The sequence below is a fragment of the Amia ocellicauda genome, unplaced genomic scaffold (genome assembly GCF_036373705.1).
Source record: "Amia ocellicauda isolate fAmiCal2 unplaced genomic scaffold, fAmiCal2.hap1 HAP1_SCAFFOLD_75, whole genome shotgun sequence".
NCBI classification, from domain to species: Eukaryota; Metazoa; Chordata; class Actinopteri; order Amiiformes; family Amiidae; genus Amia; species Amia ocellicauda.
The window spans coordinates 396,793-415,883 of record NW_027103002.1 but is presented as its reverse complement, the minus strand read 5'-3'; the positions used below and the strand labels follow the sequence as shown (position 1 = coordinate 415,883).

Below are 19,091 nucleotides of genomic sequence, written 5' to 3'. Positions count from 1 at the left end.
ACCAGGTCTACTTTTAGCTCTAGTTGTGGGATCGAGGCAACTTCTGGCTTACAGTTTTCAGTGTGCATTTCCAATTTACTATGTTTTCTATCTAGTTTTCCAAAATTAGGAAAATATCGTCCCAGTATCACATCATATGGCATGTTGGGTACCACACCGACTTCGTAATCTAGTTTCCCGGCCTCTGTCTGTATGTTTACAAGGGCTGTGGGATAGGGGCGTGTGTCACCATGTGTGCATGTGATACTGAGCTCCTGATGTCTATCCAGCTTGTTGGTCGCTACTAATTTTTCTGTGACCAGTGTAACCATACTGCCAGAGTCGAGTAGAGCAGCCACTTCTTTCTCATCGACTATCACTGTACACATGTGTTTTGGATTAGGTACTCCGCCTATGAAAACATCCGTCCCAACAGGGCAGGCATAAAATACCGGTTTCTCTTTCCCCATATCACACACATTACATTGCATTGGTTCCTCTCTACCTGGGCAGTGGGCCGCAATATGTCCTACTTTGTCACAATTGTAGCAGACAATTGGTTGTGATGGTGACCCCCTATAACCCTTAGTCTCGGCTTTAGGCCCCACCTTTGCCCCCCCCAGTCTTGCTCTTTTCTTCCAACCCAGCGCGTCATGTTTCCCAGAGTACTTTGGAACCATCTTACCCGGTCCGCTGGTTCGTCATGGCCTGGGGAATGAGTTTTTAACCTCCGGTACATGCTCTGCTGCTCCGGCTGTATAGAACCGCTCTACAATGGCCACCAAGGTGTCAGCGGACAGCACCTCATTCTGGCCAACCCAGCGTCGAACGTCCTTGGGCAAACAGCGTTGGTAGTTGTCAAGGACTATGGCCTCCACCACCTCGGCTGATGAATGGACCTCTGGCTGTAGCCATTTCCTGGCCAGATGGATCAGATCAAACATCTGCGTTCGGATTGGTTGTCCTGGTTGGTAGGCCCACTGCTGAAACCGATGTGCCCTCACTGCGGTGGTCACGCCCAATCGGGTCATTATCTCCGCTTTCAATTTATAATAGTCCTGGGCGTCCTTCAGCTCCAGATCAAAGTACGCTTTCTGTGCATCCCCTGCCAGATAAGGTGCCACAAGCCCTGCCCAGGAATCTTTTGGCCATCCCTCTCTCCGCTGTCCTCTCAAAGGTCATAAGGAAGGCCTCAACATCGTCCTGTTTTGTCATTTTCTGCAGAAAGTGATTGGTGCGGGGAGTGGAATGGGTTGCAGCCCCCTGTGGACCAATCCTGGTTGCAAGTGCTTCAACACTCTCTTTCAGCTCTTTAGTCACCTTTTCCTGCTCTTCTCTAAACATTTTATTTGTATCATGCTGGACCTGCAGTGCTTCCTGATGCATCCGCATAGCATCCTGGTGAGCCACCTGCTGCACCCTGGTCGCTTCCTGTTGGGCTATTACAGCCTGTAGTTTTTTTTTTTTGGATAAAAAAATTCACTCAGCCAGTCTGGGTTTCATGAGGTGCTGCCCGCATTCTACACCAAATGTGACAAAACGCCTTGGCTGTACACATGTGCGGGTCTTCTCTGTGATCTTCTTAGGAGTAAAAACCAGTCATGACCCAGGGAGGAGGTTGCAAATACAGGGCTGTGCCTGTATGTTTACTTCAAACAAAACAAATCTGAAAACAAAACCTAACTCACACTGGAGTTGTAACTAATCTTACATAATCATTCTATTTTAAACAAAGTCTGGAATAAATAAGTCTTGGCTTTCTCCTTATGAGCTACCTCTGTTTTCCAGATAACTCACCCTATTGTCTCTCACTTCTCTCTCTCTCAGGCCTGCCTTATATACCTGATGAATAATTGAGGAAGTAACACCAAGTGACCACATTAGGTGCTAGAATGGCTGCCTGAGGGTTTCTGGGGAGTGTAGTTGCCTAGGGTCGGTATTCTACCCTAGAGTACACACCTTGCAGCAGACCTGGCCTGACATATCTGCCATGTATGACCCTGCCCCTTGGTTTGTCACAATACATACATACATACATATACACGGAAAATAAATAATAGAATTATGAATCACAATAAGATGTAATGAAGTACAGAAAAAGAAAATGTAATAAAATGTGATCTTTAATACATACAAATAAAGAAAATAGGTATACCATTTCCAGATTCCTTTTTTGAAATACAATGACATGCATTACAAACGAGTATTTACATTATATTTACAGCCGGTGCTCGTGTGTCACTGTGTCCCTCAGGCTGTGGTTGGCGCTGACATATTGGGCAGAATGTGTCCCTTATTTTGGGCTAAAGCTTTCTGTGGAGGGGAACGTGGATCAGTTTGTACCATTTTTGGGAGGATCTGCCTTGTTGGGGCGGAGCTGTGATCCAGGTGAACAGCAGATCGGGCATAGGTGGGCATGTGGGCAGAGGAGTAGGAAGGCCGGTCAAGCAAATAAGCTTGCTAAGGTACACAGCAGCAGCAAGCAGCCCCCCCATCCAGCCAGCCAGCCAGTCTGGCTGGCAGTGACTGAGTGGTTGACAGACGGCAAGCAACGGAATGTTCATGCTCTGTGATGTCATAGCAGTCAGCTGAGAGAGGCTTGTGATGTCATCGCTGAGCTGGCTGGCTGGCTGGCTGGCTGGCTGTGTGTGTGTCTGTGTGTGTGTGTGTGTGTGTGTGTCTGTTTGTGTTTGTCAGTCTGTCTGTCTGTCTGTCTCTCTCTCTCTCTCTCTCTCTCCCTCTCAATTCAATTCATTTGTATTGTCAAAGCAATTGGACATACATACATACATACATACATGCTAGAAAATCATTACTATGTTATCTTAAAGGCTAACTAAGCAGAACATATTTCATTATAGAACAGAGTTCATAGATCTACACATGGTTTTAAGGAACAGGCACGTAGGTCATACCGTTTGACATTGTCTCCAAGGTTCTCATCGTAAATAACAAACAGAAATCAAACTACCTTATGGCCTCCTGACCTTCTAGCTTGACCTTATCTTTCTTAAGTATACAAGAGAGAAAAACAGGTTTGAGAAAATCATTTCTAACTTTCCTTCCATACAATAATACATACATACATACATACGGAAAATAAATAATAGAATTATGAATCTCAATATAATGTAATGAATTACAGAAAAAGAAAATGTAATAAAATGTGATCTTTAATACATTCAAATAAAAAAAATAGGTTTACTATTTCCAGATTCCTTTTTGAAATACAATGACATGCATTACAAACGAGTATTTACATTATATTTACAGCCGGTGCTCGTGTGTCACTGTGTCCCTCAGGCTGTGGTAGGCGCTGACATATTGGGCAGCCAGGGTGGCTGTGTGTCCCTCCACCAGGAGGACTGACCGTTTTTCTTTTTTATCAGTTTTGTCACAGGTTGGGTGGGCATTCGTTATGTTGTTACAGAATGTGTCCCTTATTTTGGGCTAAAGCTTTCCGTGGAGGGGAACGTGGATCAGTTTGTACCATTTTTGGGAGGATCTGCCTTGTTGGGGCGGAGCTGTGATCCAGGTGAACAGCAGATTGGGCTTAGGTGGGCATTTGGGCAGAGGAATAGGAAGGCCGGTCAGGCAAATTAGCTTGCTAAGATACGCAGCAGCAGCAAACAGCCCCCCCATCCAGCCAGCCAGCCAGTCTGGCTGGCAGTGACTGAGTGGTTGACAGACGGCAAGCAACGGAATGTACGTGCTCTGTGATGTCATAGCAGTCAGCTGAGAGAGGCTCGTGATGTCATGGCTGAGCTGGCTGGCTGTCTGGCTGGCTGGCTCTGTGTGTGTGTGTGTGCGTGTGTCTGTCTGTCTGTCAATTCATTTCAATTCAATTCAAAGGTGCTTTATTGGCATGATCTATCACAATATTGCCAAAGCAGATACAAATGTTCTATCAATCAAGACAAAACATTGCAATACAAGATTCAGTGGAACAAATATAGTACACATTGAAATAAAATTAAGTAGGATATAAACCATATTTGTTGTTTGTATCAAAATTTGTGTCATGACATCAGAAAAATCACTGTTTTTATTTTGTTTTGCAAATGGAGTGCCACAGGCTGGTGTCTACACACTGTCTCGCAGGCTGTGGCAGGTGGATACATATTGCGCTGCTAAGAAGGCAGTGCGCTCCTCCTCTCCCAGCAGGACGGGGAGTTTGCAGCAATCGGGGATCATGCTGAACTCAGGGATATGCATTTTTAATATTTTAAAGTATGTCTCCCTGATTTTTGTGTATTTAGGGCAGGACAGCAGGAAATGCGCCTGTGTTTCGACCTCCCCTAGGTCACACTGGCTGCACAGCCGCTCTTCTCTGGCAACCCAGAATTTTCTGTAGCGGCCTTTTTCAATGGCGAGGCTGTGGTCACTGAGCCTGTATTTAGTTAGATTTTGTCTCTCTTTTATATTTTGGATTTTTAAGTATTCAGCCAATGTAATGTTTCTATTCAGGGCCCGGTAGCATTCCAATTTGTTTTGTAATTCTAATTCGTGTCTCTAATCTTTTGTGTATTTGCTTTTCAGGTACATGTCAATTTTCCCAATTGTAGTTGTTTTGGTCATTGTGTGTTCGGGCTCTGTGAGCCTCAGAGCCGTGGGGGCGTTTCTGTGTACGTGTAAGATGTTTTTATTAAATTCTAGGTGGAATATTTCCATGGGGCTTTTGTCCCAATTGCTGTTATTGAGGTTCATGAGGGGACCCCACACTTCGCTCCCATATAGCAGGATTGGTTGGATGATGGAGTTTAATATTTTAATCCAAATAGTTATTGGTATTGTTGTTTTCCCAAATTGTGTCTTTATGGCATAAAATGCCCGGCGTGCCTTGTCTTTTAATGCGTTTATAGCCAGGCTGAAGCTCCCTGACGCACTGATGGTCAGGCCAAGGTAGTTGTATCTGGTGCAGTGCTCTAATCCAGTGCTGCCCAGAGTGAAGCGGTACCTGTTTCCCTGAGATGGGGCTTTTTTCTGGAAAACCATAACTCTGGTCTTGTCCAGATTGACTGCCAGGGCCCATTTCTGACAGTACTGCTCTAGCAGCGCCAGGTTCTGCTGAAGCCCCTGCTCTGTGGGCGACAGCAGCACCAGGTCGTCTGCGTAGAGCAGGAACTTGATCTCTGTGTCATGGAGAGTTAGGCTGCGGGCGTCAGACTGCTCCAACACTGTGGCCAACTCGATGATGTAGATGTTGAACTGTGTTGGACTCAGACTGCAGCCCTGTCTCACTCCCCGCCCCTGAGTGAAGAACTCTGTTCTTGAGTTGCCAATTTGAACTCCGCATTTGTTTTCAGAATACATTGATTTAATGATGTCATAAACTTTACCCCCTACACCACTCTGTAGAAGTTTATAAAATAATCCCTTGTGCCAGATTGAGTCAAATGCCTTTCTAAAGTCTACAAAACAGGCAAATATTTTTCCTTTATTGTTTTGGGTATATTTATTTATGAGGGTGTGTAGAGTGTAAATATGATCGGTTGTGCTGTGTTTTGGTAGGAAGCCAATCTGACTCTTATTCAGGACACTGTGCTTGGTAAGGAAGGCCAGTATCTGGGCGTTGATGATACTGCAGAACACCTTCCCCAGGTTACTGCTCACACAGCTGCCCCAGTAGTTATTGGGGTCTAATTTGTCTCCACTTTTAAAAATCGGGGTGATCAATCCTTGATTCCCGACCTCAGGGAAACACCCGGCTCTCAGCACCAGGTTAAAGAGTTTGAGCAGAGCCTCCTGCAGCTGCGGGCTGCTGTGCTTCAGCATCTCAGGGCTGATGCTGTCGAGGCCGCTGGCTTTCCTGGGTTTGAGGATTTTGAGTTGATGTTTTAGTTCCTGTATTGTAAATGGGTTATCTAAGGGATTTTGGTTATTCTTAATGATTTCTTCCAATTTATTTAGGTTTTTTAATATTTTAACCTGTTCTGGCTTTGGATTGTTTTCAACATTTTGGTAAAGTTTTTCAAAGTGTGTTTTCCAGATTTCTCCATTTTGAATTGGTATTTCATTTTTTGTTTTTGGGGTATTTATTCTGCCCATATAGTGGTCTTTTTTCTTACTGAGGAGTTGCTTGTAGTGCCGCAGGGCCTGGCAGTAGCTGAGGCGAGCCTCCTGGTTGTCGGGCTCTCTGTGTTTAGTGTTGGAGAGATGTCTCAGGTGTTTCCTAGAAGTTTCACACTCCTGGTCACACCACTGTTCTTTTTTTCTTTTAGACGATTTCATATTTTGGTTTTTAATTGTTTTAATGTTTGATTTTAAAGCCAGTCTCTCAAATATTTCATTCAGTGTTTTGGTGGCTGAGTTTATTCCGTTTTGGTTTATTTGATAGTGTGAGGATTGATATCTGTCTAACATGTTTTCAATCTCATCACTATTCAGGGCTCTTGTGTAGTTCTCTGTGCTGGGCTCTGACCATCTCTAACTGGGTGGCAGGGAGACCAGTTTTGTGGGAAGTTTGGCTCTGACTTGTGGCTGCGCTGATCTTTTTAGGTAAAGTGTTATTTGGCTGTGGTCTGATAGTGGAGATTGTTGTCTGACTATAAACGCATTGTTGGCTTGTGGGTCCAGGTCAGTTATGGCGTAGTCCACCACACTGCTGCCCAGAGCCGAGCAGTATGTGAATCTCCCCAGAGAGTACCCCCTGGTCCTGCCATTGATGATATATAGACCCAGGCTTTTACATAGGCGCACTACCTGCTTCCTGCTCTTGTTTACCACGCTGTCGTGGCTGTGTCAGTGTGGAGGTGTGTGTGTGGCACAGCGGGGAGTCTCCGAACAGGTGTGTGTTCCCCTCTGTATTGATGTAGTCCATCTCTCTGCCAGTCCTGGCATTGAGATCGCCACACAGCAGTACAGAGCCCAGGGTCTGGAAGTGGCAGATTTCGTTTTGAAGCTCATGAAAGCCTTCCTCATTATAGTAGGGGGAGTCTGCGGGTGGCATATAAATTGCACATAGGTATATATCTGTGTTATTTTGTAGGGTGTCTTTTCTGATTTTCATCCACAGGTGTATGTCTCCTCTCTGTACTGGGCATAGGGCTGCTCGGAGCTCCTCCCTGTACCACACGATAATCCCCCACGAGGCCCTGCCACACCTGACTTTGGGTTTTTTATAGGAGGGCACAATCAGCTCCCTGTATCCATTGTATCCATCCAGTGTATAGACATATCTGCACAGCACCAAGTCTCTACAAGAATGAAAACATCTGAACTATTTACAGTGTTGATCAGTTCAGGGCCTGTGCTCTTCATTCCAAAAGTTGAGGAGCGTAAACCCTGCATATTCCAACTGCTTATTTTAAAGGACATGTTAATATATTTTATTATACTTGTCTCTTCTACATAAGAAAGTTTAATTTGTGGTCTACAACTGATATTATATTACTATTAATAATTATATATGGATATACATAATAATCACTCAAAGATTTTATCTTTGCATCAAAATATCAGAATAATTAAATCACATTTTTTCTTACTCTCCATCTCCACAACCATATATATGTGTGTTGAGGCTCAGTTAACTCAGCAGTGTGGTACAGATGACACTGAGGAGTTGCCTTATCTGGGCCAGCTGGGCAGCATCGGGCCTCCAGGCTCTGGAAGCCGCTGCTGCGTGGCTGTGTGGCTGTGCTGGTCCCCGGCTGTCCGCTCTGCTGTGCTGGACGGGCCCTCTGGGGATGGGATGGGGGGGTGGGGAATGGGGCCGCGGGGTCTCAGGGGCTGGGGCTGGGGTGGAGCCGGTGGCTGGGGATGTGGCCGGGGGCTGGGGGGTTTGCTCCTGGTCTCGAGGTGGGGGTGTGTGGGGTTTCGGCCCAGGGTTGTGTCCTTGAGGACCTTTGAGATGATCCTCACACCCGTCTTGTTGAGGTGGACGTGGTCATACAGGTGATGTGGCTGGATGTCTCAGTGGTGTGCCAGGTGGACGTTGGGGAGGAGGGCACATCTTCGGGACACTTCTGCGTTGATGGCCTGGATGATGTGCAGGGGCACGTCTGTGCGGGGCAGCAGTGTGGAGATGGAAATTTTGGCAGTTGGGAATTCCTCTGTGGCTTTCGTTGCTACCTGTCTCAGGGCTGAGGCCACATCGCCCCTGCGGGCACTCAGGTCGTTAGTGCCGGTGTGGATGAGGATGTGTTTGACTTGGCAAAGCCTCCTCTTGGAGAGCAGCTCCAGGGCTCTCTGTGCTGTGGAGCACCAAAGCTTTTTCACTTTTCGCCCAGGGAAGAGGCGCCTCTCAACCAGGAACTTCCCATTGGATTCGCTCAGAATGACCACCTCTGCGTTGACCTGCCACTCCGGGTTTGCGTCGGGAGTGGTGGGGGCAGCGGGTGTGTTTTGGGGGAGTGGCGTTTCAGGGGGTTGTGTATTAGTGGCAGGTCTGGTGATAGTGGGTGTGTCAGGAGTGGTGGGGAGTGTGGGTGGATCAGTGGGTGCGTCAGGGGTTGGAGGTGTTGTGGGGTCAGTGCAGTGCAGTCTCTGTGCTCCAGTGATGTGTAGCTCCTCTCTTAGCTCCTCCAGCTGGCTCTGCAGGCTCCTTAGCTGGCTGTGCTGGGGTGTCCTGGTCAGCTCCTCCCTCGCTCTGCGCAGCTCCGTCCTCAGGGTTTGGCTCTGCTCCTCCAGGTCTCTCACTGCTGCTCTCAGCTCATGGATCTCAGCCTTGTGCTGCATCTTTAGTCTGTGCATCTCATCCCGGAACTGATCGCACAAGGAGGTCTGGGCCAGGGTGCTCAAGGTCTGCTCCCTGAACTCCGCAAACTCCAGCTCCAGCACTGATAGGCATTCCTTTAGTGTTTTAATGTTGCTGGAGAGTTTTGGGGAGACAGGGGGGCAGTCTGTGGGAGATGGGGCACTGTCTGGCTCCGTGTGGCTGGGGGCAGACTGCAGGGTGGCCGGCTCTGGCTCTTGTTTCTCTACCTCAGTCTGCTGCTTTGAGGTGTGGAAGCCGAGAGCTAATTGGTCCAGGCTGCTCTCGCTGCCCTGCACCATGATGGTCCCGTTGTGGTATACATTAAAAGTGAGCATCACACTGTCTGTGTCTTTCTCTACCAGCACTGAGATCTGCCTGCCTCTGCTAATGCCCCTCTTGTTGTTATTGGGGTATGTCTGGCACAGGGTTTTGTGAAAGGCGGTGTAGAACAGTAGATTGTTCTTGACCCTGTTTTCTCCTTTACCGGTGTAGTCTAGGATGAGGGTCTCAGGAGATGCTCTCATCACAGCTTGTTTGTAGTCCTTCTTAGCCTGTGCAGAGCGAATGTCTTCAGGGTATCGGATTTCAAAAGGCAGCTCTGCAGTCAGACTGCTGTTCGATAGATTTCTATCAGTCTCAGTGGCAGTTGGGCTCTCTCCTACTGTCACTCTATTCAAATCGGAGCTCTGCATTTTCATTGGCTGAGTCAACTACTGAGAATGCTTATTTATTTTATTAATACATATTTTTTTGTTTAATTATTTGTCTCTTACCTCCAATTCTTGTCTTCAGCTTTTCGTTTCTGACTTTTCTTCCTGAACTGTCTCTCTGCTTTCTTCTTTTTGTGTTTCTCTTAAAATTATTATTTTTTGAATACTTTTTCTTCTGAATTTCTATTCCATGTCTTCTGTGTATGTTTATAGTGCTATATATTCATTTGTAAATCACAAATTAAATCCGCTTATGTATAAAAACAAATGTTTTTTAGGAGCTCATATTCCTCTCCCTCTCTCTCTCTCTCTCTCTCTCTCTCTCTCTCTCTCAATTCATTTCATTTGTATTGTCAAAGCAATTGGACATACATACACATACATACATATACACTCACCTAAAGGATTATTAGGAACACCTGTTCAATTTCTCATTAATGCAATTATCTAATCAACCAATCACATGGCAGTTGCTTCAATGCATTTAGGGGTGTGGTCCTGGTCAAGACAATCTCCTGAACTCCAAACTGAATGTCTGAATGGGAATGAAAGGTGATTTAAGCAATTTTGAGCGTGGCATGGTTGTTGGTGCCAGACGGGCCGGTCTGAGTATTTCACAATCTGCTCAGTTACTGGGATTTTCACGCACAACCATTTCTAGGGTTTACAAAGAATGGTGTGAAAAGGGAAAAACATCCAGTATGCGGCAGTCCTGTGGGCGAAAATGCCTTGTTGATGCTAGAGGTCAGAGGAGAATGGGCCGACTGATTCAAGCTGATAGAAGAGCAACTTTGACTGAAATAACCACTCGTTACAAACGAGGTATGCAGCAAAGCATTTGTGAAGCCACAACACGTACAACCTTGAGGCGGATGGGCTACAACAGCAGAAGACCCCACCGGGTACCACTCATCTCCACTACAAATAGGAAAAAGAGGTGAGACATTCAGATGGTAGAGTCTGAATTTGGCGTAAACAGAATGAGAACATGGATCCATCATGTCTTGTTACCACTGTGCAGGCTGGTGGTGGTGGTGTAATGGTGTGGGGGATGTCTTCTTGGCACACTTTAGGCCCCTTAGTGCCAATTGGGCATCGTTTAAATGCTACGGCCTACCTGAGCATTGTTTCTGACCATGTCCATCCCTATTTGACCACCATGTACCCATCCTCTGATGGCTACTTCCAGCAGGATAATGCACCATGTCACAAAGGTCGAATCATTTCAAATTGGTTTCTTGAACATGACAATGAGTTCACTGTACTAAACTGGCCCCCACAGTCACCAGATCTCAACCCAATAGAGCATCTTTGGGATGTGGTGGAACGGGAGCTTCGTGCCCTGGATGTGCATCCCACAAATCTCCATCAACTGCAAGATGCTATCCTATCAATATGGGCCAACATTTCTAAAGAATGCTTTCAGCACCTTGTTGAAGCAATGCCACATAGAATTAAAGCAGTTCTGAAGGCGAAAGGGGGTCAAACACAGTATTAGTATGGTGTTCCTAATAATCCTTTAGGTGAGTTCATCGTAGCTCTTAATACTCTCTTTCTGTCTGGAGGAGATATAATTGAAGTATTGTACACGTACCCGGCTACTTTCAACACCCATTGCTGCACTGATATTTTTCCCTCCATTTTTCTTTATCCATTTTTTTTTTGCTGGAAGTTCCGTCAATACCCGTCAGCCTTTAAGAGACATCATGCAGCCAGGCCTCTTGGCTTGCGGCCACACCGTCCTGAACGCGCCCAATCTCATCAGATCTCGGAAGCTAAACGGGGCAAGGGCTCGTCAGTACTTGGATGGGTGACCTCCTGGAGATATCAGGTGCTGCAAGTTATTTCGTCTCCTGGGTAACTTTATCGTAGCTCTAAATACTCTCTTTCTGTCTGGAGGAGATATAATTGAAGAATTGTACACATACCCGGCTACTTTCAACACCCTTTGCTGCACTGATATTTTTCCCTCCATTTTTCTTTTTTCTTTTTTATTTAGCTGGAAGTTCCGTCAATACCCTCCAGCCTTTAAGAGACATCATGCAGCCAGGCATCTTGGCTTGCGGCCACACCATCCTGAACGCGCCCGATCTCGTCAGATCTCGGAAGCTAAACGGGGCAGGACCTGGACAGTACATGAAAGTGAGACCTCCTGGAAATACCTGGTGCTGCAAGCTTTTACGTCTCCTGGGTAACTTTATCGTAGCTCTTAATACTCTCTATCTGTCTGGAGGAGATATAATTGAAGTATTGTACACTTTGTCTTAGGGACAGTCTGGCTAGCAGTGACTGAGTGGTTGACAGACGACAAGCAACGGAATGTACGTGCTCTGTGATGTCATAGCAGTCAGCTGAGAGAGGCTCGTGATGTCATCGCTGAGCTGTCTGTCTGTCTGTCTGTCTCTCTCTCTCTCTTTCTCTCTCTCTCTCTCTCTCTCTCTTCCTCTCAATTCAATTCATTTGTATTGTCAAAGCAATTGGACATACATACATTCATACATACATATATATATATATATATATATATATATACATACATACATACATCCATACATGCTAGAAAGTCATTACTATGTTATCTTAAAGGCTAACTAAGCAGAACATATATCATTATAGAACAGAGTTCATAGGTCAACACATGGTTTTAGGGAACAGGCACGTAGGTCATACCGTTTGACATTGTCTCTAAGGTTCTCATCGTAAATAACAAACAGAAATCAAACTATCTTCTGGGCTGACCTTCTAGCTTGACCGTATCTTTCTTAAGTATACAAGAGAGAAAAACAGGTGTAAGAAAATAATTTCTAATTTTCCTTCTACACATATATACATACATACATACATATGTAGCGTTATGTTGGGTGTATTTGGATAAGAGCATTTGGGCTCTGAGCTGAAGCACTGTTCTAAAGAAGACCTCTCCCCCCCCAAAGTTATCAGATTTCCTTAGCTCATCAGCTTGGAACTGGTTTGCATCAAAGTGACAGTTTTGGGGAGGATGGCACCGAGAAGAGGCCAAATAGTTTGGAATTCTGCTATGAGATGTCTGGAGAAAGGGGCCTGTAGGTGATAAAAACTCTTTGAAGTGGATGAGAGCCGAAATCCCGACATAGAGCTACGAACCCAGGCCAACCGGCATTTCCAAAAGATGGCATGGATTGACATCAGTCATAAATAAAGCCTCCCTCCAATAGGACACTGGGGGCTGAAACCGAAATCCAATCTCAAGAACTCAGGGACCAATCACCTACTGATCTGACAGACTATAAGGAACAGCGGACAGTCTTTCTCTCTCTCTCTCTCTCACCTGAACCAGAAACTCGCTGCCACAGCTCAACCTGTAGCTCTGTTGCCAGAACCGGAATCAGAAACCAACCAAGTCTTTGCCGGCAACAGAAGAGTTAAACTGGGAGAAGGAGATTGAGCGAATAATTATTTTAAAGGACTTTATTAAATAAATAACTTTACAGACCCACCTGATCAGTGGAGTTTTACAGCTGGACAATTGACTAAGTCGACTGAATACCAAAGTGTCAGTCACTTAAATAGCTATTTGAGTCTTAAGAAACTTGACCCTTGGAACAAACAGGGCCCTGCTTTCCTCAAAGACTTTGTCTTCAAGTAACTACGGTGGAACCCTGCTTACAAAGAAGATTTTGTGCACAACCTTGGAGCCTTCAAACCAATGGAAAATCTGTTTGGAAAAGACTCTACATTCGCGAAACCCCAACTTCCAGGTGCATCGACTGAGTGGAAGTTCTTGGACAAAGCCGAACCGGACTGCCTTTGTTCCAAACCACACGGACCTCGTGCCGTGTGCTGTTATCTGAGCCCGAAGCCAGAGAGGCCTCTCTGCGACGAAGTTCACATAAGTTTAACAGTTTGGAGTTTGTGATTCATGACATTTGAGAAATCAATTAGAAATGTTAATCTGTGATTCATAACTCTAGAATGTGTAATATCATTTAGTTTTCTTAAATATAAATGTGAGTTGCATTCAACTGTTTTGTTGATAATTTTAGAAATAAAATCTGTCAACGCCGAGAAATATCTTCTCATTCCTGTTTAACTGTTTAGTCTGAAATTGACACAAGTTAATAGACATTAGATTATTGGTGGCCCTGCCTATCCTTAATCATTGAATAATAATCAGTTAAGGGAAATTGTGGTAACAAATAGGATCTTTCTCGGCACCTAAACGTAAATGAGACTGATATATATATAACGAGAAGTTACCTGACATAAATACTAACCTGCGTAGTTATTTAATGTCTGACTAATAATACTAACGAGAGACTCACCTTCGTCTTACTAACCGGTATTGTAGTCAATGTGTTTATAACCTTTTTTGTTTAACGATTTGTTAAACGGAATGTACGTGCTCTGTGCTGTCATAGCAGTAAGCTGAGAGAGGCTCGTCATGTCATCGCTGAGCTGGCTGGCTGGCTCTCTGTGTGTGTGTGTGTGTGTGTGTGTGTGTGTCTCTCTGTCTGTCTGTCTGTCTGTCTCTCTCTCCCTCTCAATTCAATTCATTTGTATTGTCAAAGCAATTGGACATGCATACATACATACATACATATATATGGAAAATAAACAATACGTGTACATCTCTTTCTGCATTAGTGGTGCCCTCACAGATGTGCAAGTTACATGACAGACAGACAGACAGACACACACACACTTTCACACACAGACAGACAGACACAGACACACACAGACACACACACACATACTTTGACAGACAGACAGACAGACACACGCATATTATGGGTCTTTGTTGGGTAGTGAAATGGGTAGCATCAGTCGCAGTGTGGGTAATGTCAGGGAGCCAATCATAGTCCCCGTTATTTGCATATCGTGGCGCAAAGCATTCTGGGAAAAGTAACTTAACACGTTTAGTCATGTATTTGTCCATAGTTTACACATGAGATGAAAGAGACAGTATGACGTATTGAGCACCTAGGATTCCTCATGTGTATGTGAGGGGCAGAGGAACCGGATCCCAAGTGTGCGTCCCAGGTGCTATAGGTTTCAAAGCATGCAGGGGAATAGGCACCCCACCCTGACACCTATAGAAGACTGGATAGGGAGATATAAATAGCAATGGGGAGACTCTTGTACTTGGTGTGGCTCTATCCATATAGTGGGGCCAGCAGGTGCAGCAATAGAAGCTCAGCCTGGGGAGACTGGATTTAGCATTTCCTCTCCATTTTGATAACTATCCATAATCATTTCTGCAAAATACTTCTATGATACCTATGTATGTTTTTTACTTGTACTATATTATACTATCAAGTATCAGTGTACACATACAATGTGACCTGTTACATTAATACAGAGGCCACGGAAGGCCAGATCACTAATAGCCACTGTCCCCTGATATTACACTTTTTTACAATCACTTTGGCACTCATTTCAGAACCTTGATGTCATTTTTCAAAACTCTTGACACTAAACTCACACCCGATGATCAAAATGCACATTTTTCAAAACTCTAACACTTTTTTACAATTGCTTGGATACAATACACATCAACCTCAGATCATTTGTTCATTGAACTAAAATGACACAACTTAACATCAAAGTATTACCATTTCAAAATGCAATTCACACATTACATCTGAGATCACTGTCTATTCATTTCATTACAAAGATCTAACTATCAATTGATACAGCTGCTCAAAATGATAAGTGACTGTTGCATTACTCTTAATGCATAATTTTATGGAAACTGACAAACAATATTCCATGTTTCGATCATGAAAGTTTCAGGATAATGAGATCCATTGACATCAATAAACGAGGAGCATGAACCAGTTGGACTACATTATCTATGGATGTAATATTTCATCATCATTCATCATCATGTAGCACTTTTCCACACCATGTGTGCAGTGTGGAAGGAAAGTTAGAAATTTTTTCTCTAATACCTGTTTTTCTCTCTTGTATACTTAAGAAAGATAAGGTCAAGCTAGAAGGTCAGGCCAGAAGGTAGTTTGATTTCTGTTTGTTATTTACGATGAGAATCTTGGAGACAATGTCAAACAGTATGATTGAAGTGCCTGCTCCCTAATCCATGTGTTGATCTATGAACTCTGTCCTATAATGATATAAATTCTGCTTAGCTAACTTTTAAGATAACATAGTAATGACTTTCTGATTATAACCAGCTCTTTGATTTTTGTGTATAAAAGCTCTGACTGTTAAAATGAAGGCAGAGCGACTTTGGGATCTACTTGAGTCACTGTTCCTCTCCACGCTGCGTGTATTAAAGGCATTGCAACTAACGCTCCAACCTGGTTGAAGATGATTGTTCTTCCACATCAGATTTGACATTACTGTATGTATGCAGGCCCTTGTAATTGCTTTTCCAATACTGCCAACTGGTTATTGATGATTGATTTCACATTGTGGTACGAGTATCGAGTGAAATGAGTGCTATCCACCCCAGCAACACAGTGATAACATGGAGCCGGCAAGTCATCCAGGTCACAATAGAGGTCAAGCAGTGGGAGGAGGAAGACGTGGTGGTCAAAGGAATGGAAGGGGACATGCACCCCTTCTGAGAGGTGGTCGTGGGCCTCGTCATAGAGGAGGGCTTAGGCCTCACCAGAGAGGCAGCCATGGGCCTCATTTGAGAGGTGTTGGGGGAACGTGGTAGAGGACAAGGCCACGGACCAGACAGCGGCAGCAACAGCAAATAGTGTCCAGTGAAATCCGAGAAATAGTTGTAGAGCATGTTGTAAATCATGGCATGACCATGACTGAGGCAGCTACAATGATTCAATCAAACCTCAGAATCAACTCAGGATCAACTGTGGCCTCAATCATCAGAAATTTCCGTACTGAGAAGCAGCAAGTCTTCAGCATGCACTAAACATTAGGCTACTCTCAATTGTCAAATGACTGTATACTGCATACCAATGTGTAGCACAGAGTATAGTGTGCCTTTTGAAAGAAATGCAGACAGAGTGAAGCAGCTGATGACTGAGTATGTTCAGGTATGTTCAGTTTCAAGATGCCTCTTGTGAAAAATGGTTGTGAGAACCTGAACCTGAACACAGGGCTGATGGAAATTTAGAAGTACAGTAATCAATCCTTTGTTTTGCTTTTTACACTAAGCCAGGTGAGGAACACTGCAGTTGACATTTTACTGTAGTTTTGTTCTTTTTTGTAGCTAATTATTGTTGCATGGATTCAAAGAAACCTATGGTGTGATTTGATTGTATTGCATCAATACATTTCAGATTTTGTTCAATGATTCCACTGTGTCTGTAGTATTCTCTCTACTAGTCCTTTTACAGTGATGTATTTATGTGTAGTACCATAATGAAACATGTATCACATATTTTGTACTACAATATTTAATGATTGTACGAACAACTACACAGTGAAACTATCGGTATCTTCTGTGTTACTATGTTACTATGGTATTTCATGATAAATTAGTTATTTGAACCAACAAGTCTGCAAGTGCAAGGTTTCTTTAAAGATATGAAAGGCTGTCCAATGTTCAAAACATTGTATTGTGCAGTGTTACAAGTGATGACCATTTTGAGTTTTGTGTCTAGAGTTTTGAAAAATGACATCAAGGTTCTGAAATGAGTGACAAAGTGATTGTAAAAAACTGTATATTCATCCTATTTAATGTGCTCTTTTAAAATGTACTTTTCTTTTTTATGTTGCCATTTCTGTTCTACCAATGTTTCAGTTGTTAGCCAAAGATTGACAGAGTACATCTCATACACACAGGCCAGACAGCAAGGATTTCTTTTTGAAATTCAATTACAAATGCTGCATGAATTCATCAATACGATTAGAGCTCCTGAAAACTCACTTTACAGCATCTCATTAGCAGTGAAAAGAAACCAAGAAAGTTGGGACAGTCGACTATTTACCACTATGTAACATCACCTTTTCTTTTAATAACACTTATTAAGCACTTGGGCACTGAAGACACCACTTGGTTAAGTTTAGCAAGCGGGATTTTCCCCCATTCATCCATTATGCATTTCCTCAGCTGCGCAACTGCACAGGGCCTTCGTTGTCTTAATTTGCACTTCATAGTGCGCCACACATTCTCAATTCGGAGACAGGTCAGGACTGCAGGCAGGCCATGCTAGCACCCGCACTCTCTGCCTACGCAACCATGCGCTTGAAATCTGGGCAGAATGTGGTTTGGCGTTATCCTGCTGAAAAATGCAGGGACGTCCCTGGAAAAGATGATGTCTGGATGGCAGCATATGTTGCTCCAAAATGTGTACATCTCTTTCTGCAAAAATGGTGCCCTCACAGATGTGCGAGTTACATGACAGACAGACACTCATACACACTGTCACACCCACACACACACACACACTTTCACAGACAGACACATGCACACACACTCACTTTCACACAGAGACAGACACACAAACACAGAGACAGACACACACACTTACAGACACACACACACACACTCACTTTCACACAGAGACACACAAACACATACACTTTCACACAGACACACACACACATACATACATACATATATAAGGAAAAGAAACAATACATTTAAAAATCACAAAAAGATGTAATAAAGTACAGAAAATCTAAATGTAATAAAATGTGATCTTTAATACACACAAATATGTATGGCTGGTCGGATGCGTCTTGGACTCGGGTTCCTCTTCATTACGTATAATGCTTTTGCCTTTTGCTATAGCTTGCCGTGGAGGGGATCGTGGGTGAGTTTGTACCATTCTTGGGGGGCTCTGCCTTGTTGGGGCGGAGCTGTGATCCAGGTGAACAGCAGATCGGACATAGGTGGGCATGTGGGCGGAGGAGGAAGGCCGGTCAAGCAAATAAGCTTGCTAAGGTACGCAGCAGCAGCAAGCAGCCCCACCATCCAGTCAGCCAGCCAGTCTGGCTGGCAGTGACTGAGTGGTTGACAGACGGCAAGCAACGGAATGTACGTGCTCTGTGATGTCATAGGAGTCACCTGAGAGAGATGTTTGTGATGTCATCGCTGAGCTGGCTGGCTCTGTGTGTCTTGCTGGCTGTGTGTGTGTGTGTGAGAGAGAGAGAGACTTTTTGACTTTTATCAGACTTCATTGCCTGTTTGCAACACGCAATAATTCATACAAAAGAAAATAAATAAATAAATAAAAAATAGTGTTCCCCTTTGTTTGTCTCCCCCCAACAAGCATTAACTCCGCCACTGATCTGTACACTTTTAAAGAAAGCAACCCAATACACACAACAAAACAACCATCAAATACTAAACCCTATAAATGAATTACATAATAAAAACCAGCTCCCCGTCATACAATTCACAAAGGGCATCATTAATACACCAGACCTGTTCAAAACTCTCCAAATCATTCATCAGCCTGTAATAGTTAAACTCTAGTCTGACTCTGCACTTGACCAGCATGGCAAACACTCTCACTGCATCCTCACTGCCCTCCCCACACACTCTGTTCTTCCTAGTCTTATAGACGGCCATTTTAGCCTGGCCCAGCAAGAAGTTTACCAGCTGGTCCACATGTTTGGTCTTTCTGGTGTATCGCGCCCCTAAAATAAAAACCTTTGTGTTAAAAATCAGGTTAAGATCAGTAAAAAGACGAGTTAAAAGACTAAAAATGGGTGACAACCGAGAGCAAGTGCTGAAACAGTGAAACACGGTCTCTCTCTGAGCACAGAATGGGCAGGCGTCGGACACA

The 19,091-nt window shown here is 44.2% G+C and overlaps 1 non-coding gene and 2 pseudogenes across 1 annotated transcript; all 3 read left to right on the top strand.

The window, feature by feature from the left end:
* The first annotated feature begins 11,111 nt into the window (after positions 1 to 11,111).
* Positions 11,112 to 11,230, top strand: LOC136742900 (uncharacterized; annotated as a pseudogene).
* A 215-nt stretch (positions 11,231 to 11,445) lies between these two features.
* Positions 11,446 to 11,564, top strand: LOC136742787 (uncharacterized; annotated as a pseudogene).
* Positions 11,565 to 18,041: 6,477 nt separating this feature from the next.
* LOC136742952 (U5 spliceosomal RNA) lies at positions 18,042 to 18,156 on the top strand. Its single transcript, XR_010815074.1, has one exon. It is a non-coding gene; the product is annotated as a U5 spliceosomal RNA (small nuclear RNA).
* Positions 18,157 to 19,091: the final 935 nt, after the last annotated feature.